A 13,501-nucleotide genomic window follows, 5' to 3' on the forward strand; every position below is an offset into this window, starting at 1 on the left:
TTCTGTATTTTTACCTCTCTGCATCATATCTGAGATCATGCTGAAGTCAATTCCTCAGACATGAAAAAAGCACAATAGAATTCTTAGATTAGCATGGAATATTTTGCATTAAATAAACACAAGGGTTTTTTCAGCAAGATAAAGCAATTTTAAATCCAGTTCAAAGCAAATTAATCTAAACCAGTGTTTGTTTTACTTTATTTCCTGATTGACAGCCAGATGGAGAGATGTGTTTTCACACATGACAATCTGGTGACAGTAGCTCTCCATAGTCACATTGAAATGAAATCCTAATTAAAAATCCAGTTCTGTTCTAGGATGTCCACAATTATTCTTTACAGAGCAGTGCATGAAGTAGTCCAGCTGAGCAGTACAGTGTGGGAAAATGAAGGTAGCTGTGATGGGGAGTAATGCAGATCTCGTTTCCTTTTTCACAGTTGCCTGAGAATGATCAGCTGAGAAGTCTAGATGTCACCTGGCTATGGCAAAGAGTCAAACACTAGATAAATTTGCAGCAATTTTCATTTTCCTGATTTCAGGTGTTTTGGAAAAGGAATCCAGAAACAACTTCCTTCTTTGTAGTAATTGTATGTTTGTTTGTTTGTTTTAATATTTTAACTTTAGGCTTGCATTTTTTCTCTTCTGCTCTGTTTTATAGCTTTTTAAATTTTTTTTTTTTTTTTTTTTGCCTAAGTATCAGATACTTCTACATAGCTGGACAAAATTTAGAATCTTGTAGGTAATTTCAATTCAAAAGAGAAATTGCTGTTAGATACAGAAAGCAACAACATTTGGATTTCCTCCTCCCACACCTCAGAAAATTACAATAGCCTGCCATCTGAAATATGGCAGACATCACTCTAGTGTTTTCTTGCTCAGAGCTATGAGCTTCTTTTTCTCACTGTCAATCAAAAGTAATCAAGAATGATAACTGACATATTTTGGGATGCCCTTCTGTCTAAGTGTTTTCATGTGCTGCTTTTCCCAACTTGACCCACTCTTCTCTAGCAGCACCTGTCAAAGTCACACTGTCAAGGGGTCCCTATTCCTGAACAAATTGATATTTCTCTTTCATCTTTTGGAAGATAATAAGGGAATACTCCATGGACAATTACAGCTATAGTAAGTGAAGATTAGGACATAATTCCTCAAGCTGCTAAACAGTAAACTAGCAGTGGGAAATTGGGATTTCTCTGTCCCTCTGGGACAGTAATTCCCTTCTTGATCACACAGTTTGGGTGCACTGCCCCAGTACATCTGATCACATTTTCCAAGAGAAATTGATACTTACTACCTAGAGAGGAGTTCACGCAGCACCTGAAATACCAGGGACATTTCAAATGGTTGTGTTGGCTCCCTGATGCCAATACCGCTCCAGGTATCCAGGGAAGAGTGAAAGCAGTCATTGCACCACCACACCTACACAGAGCAACTGCACTGAACTGGTGGCCCAGTGAATTCTTCTGGAAAGAAAAGTACACTCAGCACTGGTAGAATAAACTAGCCATTGTCTAGAGGAAGACAAACTATGAAACAAATTCCCAGACACCAGAACACCATCCCATGACAGATTCACAAAATAACCAAAAGTGCACTCACTGCACTGACAGTTCCTGCAGACTCCAAAGGGGACAGAGGCTGTGGAAAGCAACATTGGAGAGGCCCCTCAGTCACTGCATAGCCACACTGAGTGGAAGAGAAGCGGCCAGCCACTTTGCAGAAGCCAGAGCTATGCAGGTAGCATTAGAGTGGGATGAAGGGAGAAAGTGGCCTACAGACCACATCCATGACTATTCCTGAATGGCAACCACAAAACTATGTGTGAACGAATAAAACAATTGAAAACAGCAAAGGGTGGAAACATTAGGATAAACATATCAAGCTAGCTGAGGCGTGTCAATGGGTAGGTCATCAGAGACACCGAAGACCAATGTGAGTTCAACATGTCAGTGCACCCCTCCCAAACAAAAAAAAAAAATTGCGAGAAAAGAACAGAGGTGTATTGAGTCTGACTGAGGTAGAGTTAATTTTTTCCCTTAGCAGCCCTCCCAGTGCGGTGCTTTGCATTGGTAGCTTGGCAGAGTATTAATAACACCCCAGTGCTTTGGCTACTGCTGAGCAGCACTGCTCCCCTAACATTCCATTGTCCCATCAAAGGGCTGGAAGTGGGCAAGATCCTGGGAGGGCACACAGCCAGGTCAGCTGAACCAAATTAACTGTGGTGGTGTGTTTTCTTGTATAAGTTTATAATAGTTGGTTCCATTACCCTTATGCAAATGGTTTGCCCCTGAGTTCCATCCTCCCACCTCCCTTGTCCATCTCCCCACAGTCCTGCCCTTTATTCCAGGTCCTTCCATGTCCACCAGTGTAACCCTGCCCTCTCCCCCTTTTTGTCCCTGTAACCCTGCCTTTACTTCCAGAACCCTCCATGTCAATCTTGTACCCCCTGAGACCCAATTGGTTCATTCAAAGTGTTCTCCTCCCGTTATTCCTATTGGTTTCAACTTTGTATTCCCTGCCTTATGTTCCTCACCAGGTTTCTTGCAATTGGACAAAGTCTGTAACCTTTCCTTGTTCCCTCCCCCATATTTAAGTTGGTGCACAGAGTTTGTTTTTTTTTTTATCGTTCCTGACCCTTCTCCTGGAAATAAGCCTTCTTGAGAAACAGTAGGGAAGACCCCTCTCTGTTGTTCATCCCGATGCTCGGCACAGGTACAGCTAGTGCTTTGGGAGCAGCCTCCCTGCTGCAGCCTTGTAGCAGCCCTGCTGTACCGCCCCTAGGCCAATCCAGGCAAGGGACAGCCACTCTTGGCACAGGCCAGGAAGGGGCTAGCTGGAAATTGACCCAGCACTCGTGTCACTTCACCAGAGGGACATCCCATGTGAGGTCAGATCAGATATAACAGCTAAGGGAGGGAGGAAGAACGGGGGTGCATTTGTTATTTTTCAGTGTTTGCCTTCCAGAACAACCACTACACGTGCTGAGGCCCTGCTTCCCAGGAAGTGTCCAAATGTCACTTGCCTTTGGGAAGTAGAGATTAACTTTCCCCTTCGCTTATGCGTGCACAAACTTTTGCTTGTTTCTTTCTTTCACTTAAATAAATTGCCTTATCTCAATGCTCTGATTGTTTTTGATCATATTTTCTCCCCTGTCCCACTGGGAAGGGGAGTGATAGGGCAGCTTAGAGGGCACCTGGCATCCACACAAGGTGAAATCACTGCAATGGAGCCAGTCAGTGCTCCAAATGGAACAGCGCGGCCAGCATGGACTCACTGCAGGGAAACACTGGCTTCTTGGCCTTTGGAATTCTCTGAGTGTATTAAGTAGACACATGGATGAAAGAAATCAAGAAAACTTCTTCTAAGGGATTTTTAAAAATACTTCTATTATTAAATAAAACAGTTGCCACAGAACTGGAGGGGAAAAATATTTTACAGCTTAATATGAATCAAAAGACAAGGCGTAATGAACACTTTTCAGGATCAAGAGGAGTCAGCTGTCAAGTTCCCCAGGGAATTATGCTGCTTACAGCTTCATTCAGCTTCTTTATCAATGAGCTGAAGGAACCACTGTACAGTGAATCCTCCAAGTCTGAAGCCACTTCCACTCTTTGAGGTGGCCCAAAGCCAAATGACTGGCCCAGAATGCCAAAAATTCTTTACAAAACTTTCTCAGTGGGTAAAAAGGTGGCAGATGAGTGACCACAAAAAGGTGAAATAAGGAAAAACTACTCTAAATCTTGCATACACCATGCTACATTCATAAAAACTCAGTTGTAATTTAAGAGGGTTTTATTCATAGCTTGCAGTTCTCTAAAATTATTATGCAGCAATAATCTAAAAAAGCCAATAAAATATTGGGCATCAACAGAAAGGTGTTCAGAGCAGGAAATCACTGTTATTTTAAGAAATTTTGGTCATGTCCAGATTGAGACTGTTACACCTAGTTCCGGTTTTTGTAGCTGACGAAGGAGATGGAGGTAGAGAAGATAATAGAGAAGGGCAGCTAGACAGTCAATGGGCCAGAGAGCTGCCTTATGAGAAGAGATGTGGAAGTCTGTGAGTCTTCAGTAGGGGGATAAAGAGGTCTTAAGGAGTCATGAATGCAATAGAAGATCTGAACATAAAACTGTTATTCACAAAATCTGTCATTAGAGAGGTAAGAAGTGCTTGTTGAAACACTAGTAGTAAACTTACTGAAGACAAGTAAAGTACTTCTTCACCAAATGAGCACTATTAAACTTTTGAAAGAGAGGAAGACGTAGTAAGGAAATTATATCATCACACACACAAAAAAGAGATAGACTGATTCATGGACCACAACACCAAACTGAACTAAGAGAGGTTAGGGATGCAGCAGCTAACATTCCTAATAAAATGATTGGGAGTTCCGGGAGAATAAAAGGGGAGTAAATGCTGAACAAACTGAGTCTGCCTTGTGCTGCCCAAAGTGGAAGAAATATAAGATATAGCCAATCTTTTAGTGTCTTAAAGGTAGATTGCACACTATTAATCAACCAATAGATGAGACAGATGTGTTAAAAGTTGCAAGACAAAGTCCTCCTCTCCATGTCATTCCTTCGTTAACTCTTTAGTGACATCTGCCCCCATTTTCACACTGGTTATACATGCTCTGAAGTGACTCCTTGACTACTTTAGGGCTGGTAGATTTTGATCTACTACTAGTAAAAAGGGAAAGAAAAACATCTTTAAAAGATATTTTAAAAATTACCATAGCATTAAATAAGGTTGCCAATCCATCTTAACCCAGAAATAGATGTTAGTAGAAAAGGTTGGCATTTTCTCAACTCCAAATTGTCAGGAAATGTTTGGGTGTGCCACACCATAGTGAAGCTGACAACATTTGAAGATTTCATTCCTGGAGGAGATGTCAGCAAAGAGGAAAGAAGCAAGAGCTGTTCAGAATCCTAAACACAGAACCAGAAACATGGCATTTGCAAATTCAGTCTCTTCTACACTAGTCTGGAACCTCTTATATACACCATTTCAACTCTGCCCACTACTTTGGCAATGCTGAAAATAGTTTTCTTATAGTAAGTATAGAAGGGGATGGAATGAGGTAAGAAACGCAGAACTTTGAGACTATAATGAGACTACAGAGTACACCCTTGCTGACATTTGACTGCTCTTTTGAGATTTACCATATGTCAGATATGAGACTTCACAGGACACTGAAATGAAAAGTTTTTACCATATATGCCCCTAATTCTCTGTGGGAAGTCTACGAAACCATCACATATGCAAAAATTGGATGTGTCAGGGAACACAGGTACTCTGGTGGCCACCAAAGCCGCCACACACAACCACAGGTCTTTTAGTGGAGAGAAAAAATGAAATGGTAGGTCGTATACACCCTTCCAAACCATAACATGACATACACTGTAGCAATAGAAACTTAAGTGCTGTAATTTCATTTTCATTTCCCCTAATTAATAGAATTATCTTGCTTTTGACATCTTCACTTTATCAGAGCAAAAAAACAGAGATTGTTACTAAGTGGTTGTGATTTTGGACTGCCTGAATGATATTTCAGCTTTAAGCATGTACTGTCTCCTTTCAATATGTAAATCTATTCTAATCAAAAGCAACTAAGTTCAGCAGAGAAGCCTGAATATCAGTGAGAAATGGTGGAATTCAGCCTTTTATATTGAGCAAGTCTGCTTTTTAAGTGCTTTCATGTGCTGTCTAACAAGATTTAATGATCAGTTCTGTTAGACATAATGTTTAGTTATTCTAAAATTTGAATGAAGTAAAACATAAATGGACAGCAGCATAATCTCAACATACTTTTTAAAAAGATCATGCTCAACACAGATTTTCAGTTTAAGACCTTTTTTTATGTAACTCCCAGCTTCAATGCCAGAAATAAAAAAGTAATAATAAGGGCTTCATGTCAGAGAGTGAAAAAGTGTATTAAACTTCCCTTCTTTATATTTTAATTTTGCTACAAGCATTCTGGATTCAAGAAATGGGGGAGTTGTCCCTCCTCCCGTCTTTTTCACGCTAAAATTAATTTTTAAAATTTATCAGACAGGACCTGTAAATATTTTTTCCACAGAATTTTTATCTTCTAATCCGTGTGAGCAAATCCATCAAAGATAAGATTTTTTCTGATAAGGAAATAATAAATTTCGCCGCGAGGGGGTGCTGATGGCAAACCAACAGAACTGTTGTGCCTGATACCAGTGCCCTCATCTGATTTTCTGTGCGAAAACTTCAGGTTCAGATTAGAATTTCATCCCAAAACACATCAGACCAGACACGTTTGGTCAAATTTCATCAGCGAAATCCTGAATTTTAAAAAAATATTGAAACATTTACCTTTACATTTACCTTTAGGAGTGCAAGGATGCTATATAAATAATAGCCCAGAAGCTTCTGAAGTGCTGATATACTGTAATGCATTTAGCACTGTTTCTCATAAATTAACATTTACATTTATGTAGTCAACTTAAGAAGAAAGATCTTTTATTAGTTCTAGTCTCTTGGTGAGTAGGATGTACAGAGGAGGGAGAAAAATGCAGAAAGAGTTCAGGGGAGGAATGAAAATAGAGTTTTATTTCTCCCAGCAATTTTAGTTTTGGAAGCTCTTAATACTAAAATTAGGTGAAAGCCTAAACTGAGGTAACTGAAGGACACTAAGTTATGTTTTACTGTTAACATAAAAACCCAACCACAAGACTCAAATGGTAAAATGACTATCAAATATCTAAATAATTCCTGTCTAATCACCAGTGTGGTTTTATAGATTGCACATTAGTGAGGAGTGCAGAAAAAGGTAAATATTTCAAAACACAATTTCTTGTGAAAGAAGCCAAGATTTTGGGTTTTGGTTTTTTTTCTGGTTTTACCAATTAAGATCTTTTCCTTGACATTCAAAAATTAAAAATCATTGATGTATTAATTATTTTAGAGTCACTTATCTTTGTTGCTACAAAACTCTTTTAATTTGGAGTTTGTAGTCTTTGGAGCCACTGACTTGACCCTGGAACTAGCAAGTCCTCATGATTTGGCCAATTTACATGGCTTTTTAAAAAGAGGAGAGGAAAAATAAACTTCTAGCTGTAAACTAGTACTTTCACCCAGCAAACATAGAAAGTTTCCATTGAAATTGAACGGGCACCACATGGCACTGTGAAAGCAGGGCTCACAACTGAGCTGTGGAGTAGCTCTCTGGTGTGGCACTGGATCAGAGAAAGAAGCAAAAATAAGATTATTAACAGATTAAGCTGTTTCAAAGCTATGCAAGAACCACCAGCTGGCCAAAATTCGGATGGCATACAAGTCCCTTCAGAGACAGGTAAGGACAGTACCATAGTGGTTTAGGATTTACCACTTTGTCATCTAACCCGTTCCACTTGGCACACCATCTGCTGAAGTGGGAGTAATGCTTTCCTGGGGAAATGAGAGAGATAGGTAGGATTTACTAATAATTGGCATGAGGGTTATATGAATATGTATGATCTGAATTCTCTGGGTGTGTGGAAGCAGACTACTTTGGCTCTTCTGGCCATTTTTATCATGATTTGATAGCAGCAGATGGAATTCACTAAGAAGTCTTTTTAAAATATTGAAGCCATTTCTCTTCCCTGCTGCAATAAAGTTTGGAAGTGACATTTATAGTCTATAGGTCAGATCCTGAGGGGTGAAGTCACACACTTGCAAGAATATGTGGCCAATTCACTGTATGAAGAAAGAGTCCAGTTCCATAAGTCTTGTGGAACTAAAGTCTCTGTCGGGAGTTCCTTGGCAGTTGCTTTTAAGAATGAAAGGCATTCAAGTTAGATTGGACTAGTCTTCTGTAGGTTTGTAACTTCCTGTGGAAGGAGAACTTCGGTCTCTGAAGCTGTATCTAAAATAGTCAGTGTTTGTAAAGCTGCCATTACATACTGGTGTCTGTATCATATTCTTACATGCGTGTCAAATCCACACAGATTTGTATCAGACTGATTTTCTAGTCTAAAGTCAAACAAACTGATTGAACTGAGCCCAGAGAGACCAGCAGTGGCTGGGAAGCTGCTATTCACAACTTGGTCAGCATTTCAGTCTGCTCAAAACAAAGTCACAAAATTTTTGTGTCACCAAGCTGGACGGGAACGAGTAATGAAATCTGATATTTCTCATGTGCAGAAGGATACAGAATATTTGTACACTGTGTGCTTCAAATCCAAGCATAGTCTGTAACTAAGATGTATTTATAGGTAAAAACTCACCTATTTCTCATAATACTGATAACAGAAAAGTGTAATGATACTTTAACTATTTTTTCACAGCTGGTGTGCGTGAGAACATAGGTCATACACATTTCTTCCTCTCCCCTTCCAATCCACCCTTCCCATTCTGCCCCCATTAGCCAAGAATTAAAAGAGGTACAAATGGTCTCCTTTACTGTTTAAAGCTTTTGGGATCTCTTACCCTGTCACAGTCCTTTCCATTGCCCAGTCCCACAACAGGATTTGGAGACTCCCAGTAGCCCCACGTGTGCTGCAGTTCTGTTCTACCCTGTTCCGGGATTTTCTTAGGAAGGTGTAGGAGTGGGATAACCAAGGAGAGGACAAACACAGTTCCCTCCTCCAAGCTGCTCCTCCATGATGAAGAAAAGGGAAGAAAGGTATGCTGCACAGAAGCAAAAGCATTTGGGGTTTGCAATGCTGTGTTGAGTAGTACTGGTAAGACAAACATTAATAGTGCTGGCACCTCCTCAGTATAATTGGCATTGGGAACAGTGAAAATACATACTGAGCATCAAGAGAATAATGTAGTTGTATACACCCACACATGAGGAAATCCAGAAATTTGAATCACAGTTTTTTCATTCCACTACATTTCCATGGATAAAATGTATGCTCTGTGCACTTCTGTAGGACTCTTGAGAAGTGAAGGGGACAACTGCAAAACTGAAAGAGAAAATGAGCTCTCCATACGTAGCAGGCCTGGCTGTAACCACCATTTCTTTTGCTCCATGTCATGAAAAGTGGGATTCCAAACAGATCACTTTATCCCATTTCTGCTTGTCAATATCTACATAAGCCTGCTAAGGAAGGTTGAAATACACCATCTCTTTAGGCTCCTTGCCTTAGCAGTTACCTTACCAGTTTTTCTCACTTATATCTCAGTTCCATTTCAAACAGTTGTTTAAATTTATTCAATATTCTGTTCATTCTTTGTTTGTTTTTTTTTTTAAGTTTGTAGGATGAAATAAAAGCATTAGTGATATTATTTCTTTAATTCAATTAAAAGTAAAGTGAACCAGAACTCTTTTATCCCAGATGCAAACAATTTATTATACAGGTCTATTAAATAGCAAGTTGCATAATTTTGTTTCCAGGATGGATATTTATATGTATTTATCTGATTATTTCTTCCAGGGCTGGATATATCCATAAGGGTGATATGCAAGTGACACAGCAACAAGGATAATTGTCCTTACTGGTTAGTAACACATACAGTTCTGGCTGTGCTAAGCAAAATAGTAATATGGACTACATCCAGCTTGTTAAAACCTTTTATCTCTAAAGCAGGGTGAAAGCAGCAACACTCATTACTTTCATTGTGCTTTTTAAACTAAACTCCAGCCAGAAATTATCTGCTGGATCTCCACCAATAAACTCTGTCACAGGTGCAGCCAGATCACTGAAAATACGTACAAACCACAGGGTCATCCTGATCCAGCCCACATGAGTCACTCATAGCTGCCTTAGAGAAAAATAAGATAAATATACCTTGACAAAATTAAATGAGTTAACCTGAAAGAGAAACTTCTATAAAAAGACCCCAAAACCACCAAACCTAAAAAAACCAGTCAACCAAATAGAAATGCACCTACTCCATCCCCCCAAAAACCTCAAACAACAAAACCAGCCCAAGACAATCTTGATTGGGACCTCAGTTGTGAGCAGTGTGGTATAAGTGGCCACATTTGGGTTCATACACATTCCCCCAGTCATGCCTGTGCACTACAGACCCCTCCAGATTCTGAAACCTAATTCATTCTCATAAAAACAAGGAGTCAATATGTCTGTGTAGCCCCAGCTTCAGAAGTACTTTTAGATCTTTCTGATTAGATCCAGGTTTGTAGTCAGTCTTAATGACTGGGGAGCACAATCCTTGACTGTCTGCCAGAACAAAAAAAAAAAAACAATTAAGACATATCGTGAGAAGTTTGCAATTGAAATTATTAATGTAAACCTCATAAAATAATTAGGGAGCATTTTGTATTTTCAAAATAAAAGATGAAAAAGAATTAAAAAGCGAAAGATCACATGTGAAACCTGAAGACCCTAACAGAAATGAAGAGAAAACAAAGCAATGGGAAAAATTGTACCAGTAATAGCTGCCAGACCTTGCAGAAAACCCAGGATTCCACAAGAGGATCGGTACCTCTTACCTAGAAGGCAGCCTCTTTCGCTTCAGCTGCTGCTCACACATGATGGTCCTGCAAGGAGTGCTGCTTGATTTTTGAATCAAAGAACTCTTGCTTTGACTGTCTGACAGCTTCAGGATACTACACCTAAATTATTCCTATTCCAGTGCACCTTTCATCCTCCTGCAACTTGCTAAATGTACCCCAAATTCAGGTATCTCATTAGACCATCACATCTGGAGATTTAAGAGAATAAAAACCACTTGCAATATGTGAACAGTTTTATTCCTTGTGGCTCTACCCTGCCAGTTATATAAAGAGTGTTCTCAAGTGTGAAACAGTGTCCTCAGCCACTAGTTCAGGCTGCATCTCAGCAGCAGGGGCTCCCACAGCTTTAGTACCATGGGCACGCTAGTGAAAAGAGACAAGTTCACCCAGAAAGAGACATGTTGAAACTGAAAATTAAGAAAAATTGCAACTGAGGATAAAAAAGGCATAAATTGCTCTCTGATTAAATTGCTCTTGAAGTTAATGGAGAATTTTTCCCAGCAGTCAAGGACTGGAAGTACCACCTTAAATCCTTTTTTGGTCCTTATTTTTGCTAGCTTTTCACAGAGAGTAACAAGAAAATATAGAAGTGTTTCCAATAATGGAATTAACCTGTTTTTTTTCAATGCAGTTTCTGTAAGCAATTAATATCCTTGAACATATTCATTTAATTAAATGTATTTATTACTTTAATTTGCTCAACAGAAGCTGGCAAGAATTATTTCATTTAATCTCTAGGCTGCACACCCACACACTTTCCTACAAGAATTTTAGATTTCATGTCAGAAACCTGAGATCTTTTTACTTGCAGAGGGTCATGAATATTGTTTATTCCTTTTAACTGTCTTCAGTCATCAAAGTGTTGAAGGAGCAGCTGGGACTGGGAATCTCTCAGGAATAGAAAGGCAGTACTAGGGAATGGTAGTAAATTTACATCTCTGAGTGATTTGAGGGTAGTAAGGACCCTCCTAGGAAACAGAATCCATTTTAAGATGGCATGCATACATAGCTGCCTCCAGAACTTAATTTTTGAAATGGATTTTTTTCATGTAACAGTCATGAAATTTTTGACCTCTACTGTTTAAAGGCTCTGGCACAGGGACCATTTTGCTATTCTCATCATTCCTTGCACAGATACTGTAATGTCTGTCATTCACTGAAACAAGAATTTGCTTTGTGTTCCTGAATGCTGTATTTAATCACTTAAAAAGTGAACCAGTCAATGCTGTTGCATTTCACAGTTACATTTTGAGAGTATTTTTAACATGAGTAGAACTTTCTACATTGCAAGTGGTTTTGTTCATTTATTAATTAATTAGTCTCTGCCTATGCCATGGCATTTTAACAGCCTGCTCTGCAAAGCTGTGATATTAGATTATTGGATGATATTTCTAGCAGTTGTAGAAAACTCATATGAATCTTCAGTTAATTTTTGAATACATTTGTTAAAAGCCTTGATTTGCTTGTGATTGTGATTTGGAAGACTGATTTGCAGCTGACAAGAAGACAGATCAGGTACCTGCAAATGCCTAATAACATCCTCATGGCTCCCAGAGGAAGATCCATTATCAGTGAACCTTAAAAAGGAACATTCAGAGGGCTCTGATGGTGACCTAGGGTGCATCTCACCAGGCTGCAGTGTGGGCTCAGACCTGCTCCTGGGAGGATGTGGAGAAACCTTGACAGAAGTGAAAATATATGCAGCAATTTCTCTTCTGCCATGGTAAGTAGCTATGGCCTATCAGATCAAAGTGAGTCCATAGGACTGCTGCTTCTTATGTGATGGACACAGGCAATGAAGGGGTTACCATGTCATATTTTTTCCCAATTGCTGTAAATGTGGCTGGCTAAGGATTCAGGAAATATTTGCTATAGTCCTATGCCAGCACCTGATTGTGAAAGTCTGATTAGATTGAATTACTGAATGTATTGTCTGGTTTGCATAATAGAACAAAGAAAGGACACACCCTTCTAATCCTATACAGAGTCCTGGTGCTGTATTTCCACACTGAACAGATTTGCAGGTTTCCTATGTTCATTTACTACCCTTATTGGGTGAAAATATAGGTTGTACTTCAAAAGTGTGTCACCACACTAGATATGACTCTAGCTTTAGAGCTATTTTCTTCTAGCCAGTCCTAAGGTTATCTGCCCCCAAGCTATCACGTTGTTACACATCAATGCACCATTTACCGACCACAGTGTTCTCCCTGCCTAGACCAGCCCACAGCAGTAGTCCAAGAACACCTAACTAGACCTGAGTCTGGCTTTATTTTCCTATGACAATATTAAATGTAGCTCAAGAAGAAATTTTAATTTTGCCAACTACAGGAAAGTCAAAAATAGACTGCGAAACATTCGAAAGACTTCTTTTGCACTGGTTGCTTTCAGCCTCTCATTCTCTGTGGCACGAGAACAGTTTGAACATGTTTTCACAGAGGAGTGTTCTGTTTGGACTTAGATACAAATGAATGTATTGCACCAGTTCTTACAAACACATCTCTCATGCACTGGCGAGTTGGGCATAAACCTATCAGCTGTTTGATGAATATACTGAGCCTGTTAGTCCATCTTGTCACTTCTGCTGCGAAGTGCCCTGCTGGCTCAGTGGAGCTGCTACTTTTGTCCCTCTCATTTGTTTAATATTTCTTGCTTCCTGTCTCGTAAAGGCAGAGCTGTGTCTGCTGTGATAACACAGATCAAACATTTTTGAAACAATGAAGGAACCCAAATGTGCAAGGATTTATTTTCAATATATGTGATTCACAGTCAGAGAACTAGGAAGTGGCAGGTACAAGTGTTAAACTGTAAGATTTGAAGTGTAGCCTGCTTTATATATCTTGAACGCAAATGACAAATGAAGCTGGGAAGCTGCAGCATCCTGGAGTGAGTACCACAAAGCCAGTCATTTATAGAAGACAGCCACAAAACCATGAATGGGTGGAGACAGGAAGAAAATCCACTGATGTGAACAGAAGAATGATGTGCTTTGGGGCACTGAGGTCATTTCATCAGTTCAAGAGGACAGAATCAAACGAGCATGAGAAACCTTGCAGGAAAGTCGTCATC

The sequence above is a fragment of the Melospiza melodia genome, chromosome 1 (genome assembly GCF_035770615.1).
Source record: "Melospiza melodia melodia isolate bMelMel2 chromosome 1, bMelMel2.pri, whole genome shotgun sequence".
NCBI lineage: Eukaryota > Metazoa > Chordata > Aves > Passeriformes > Passerellidae > Melospiza > Melospiza melodia.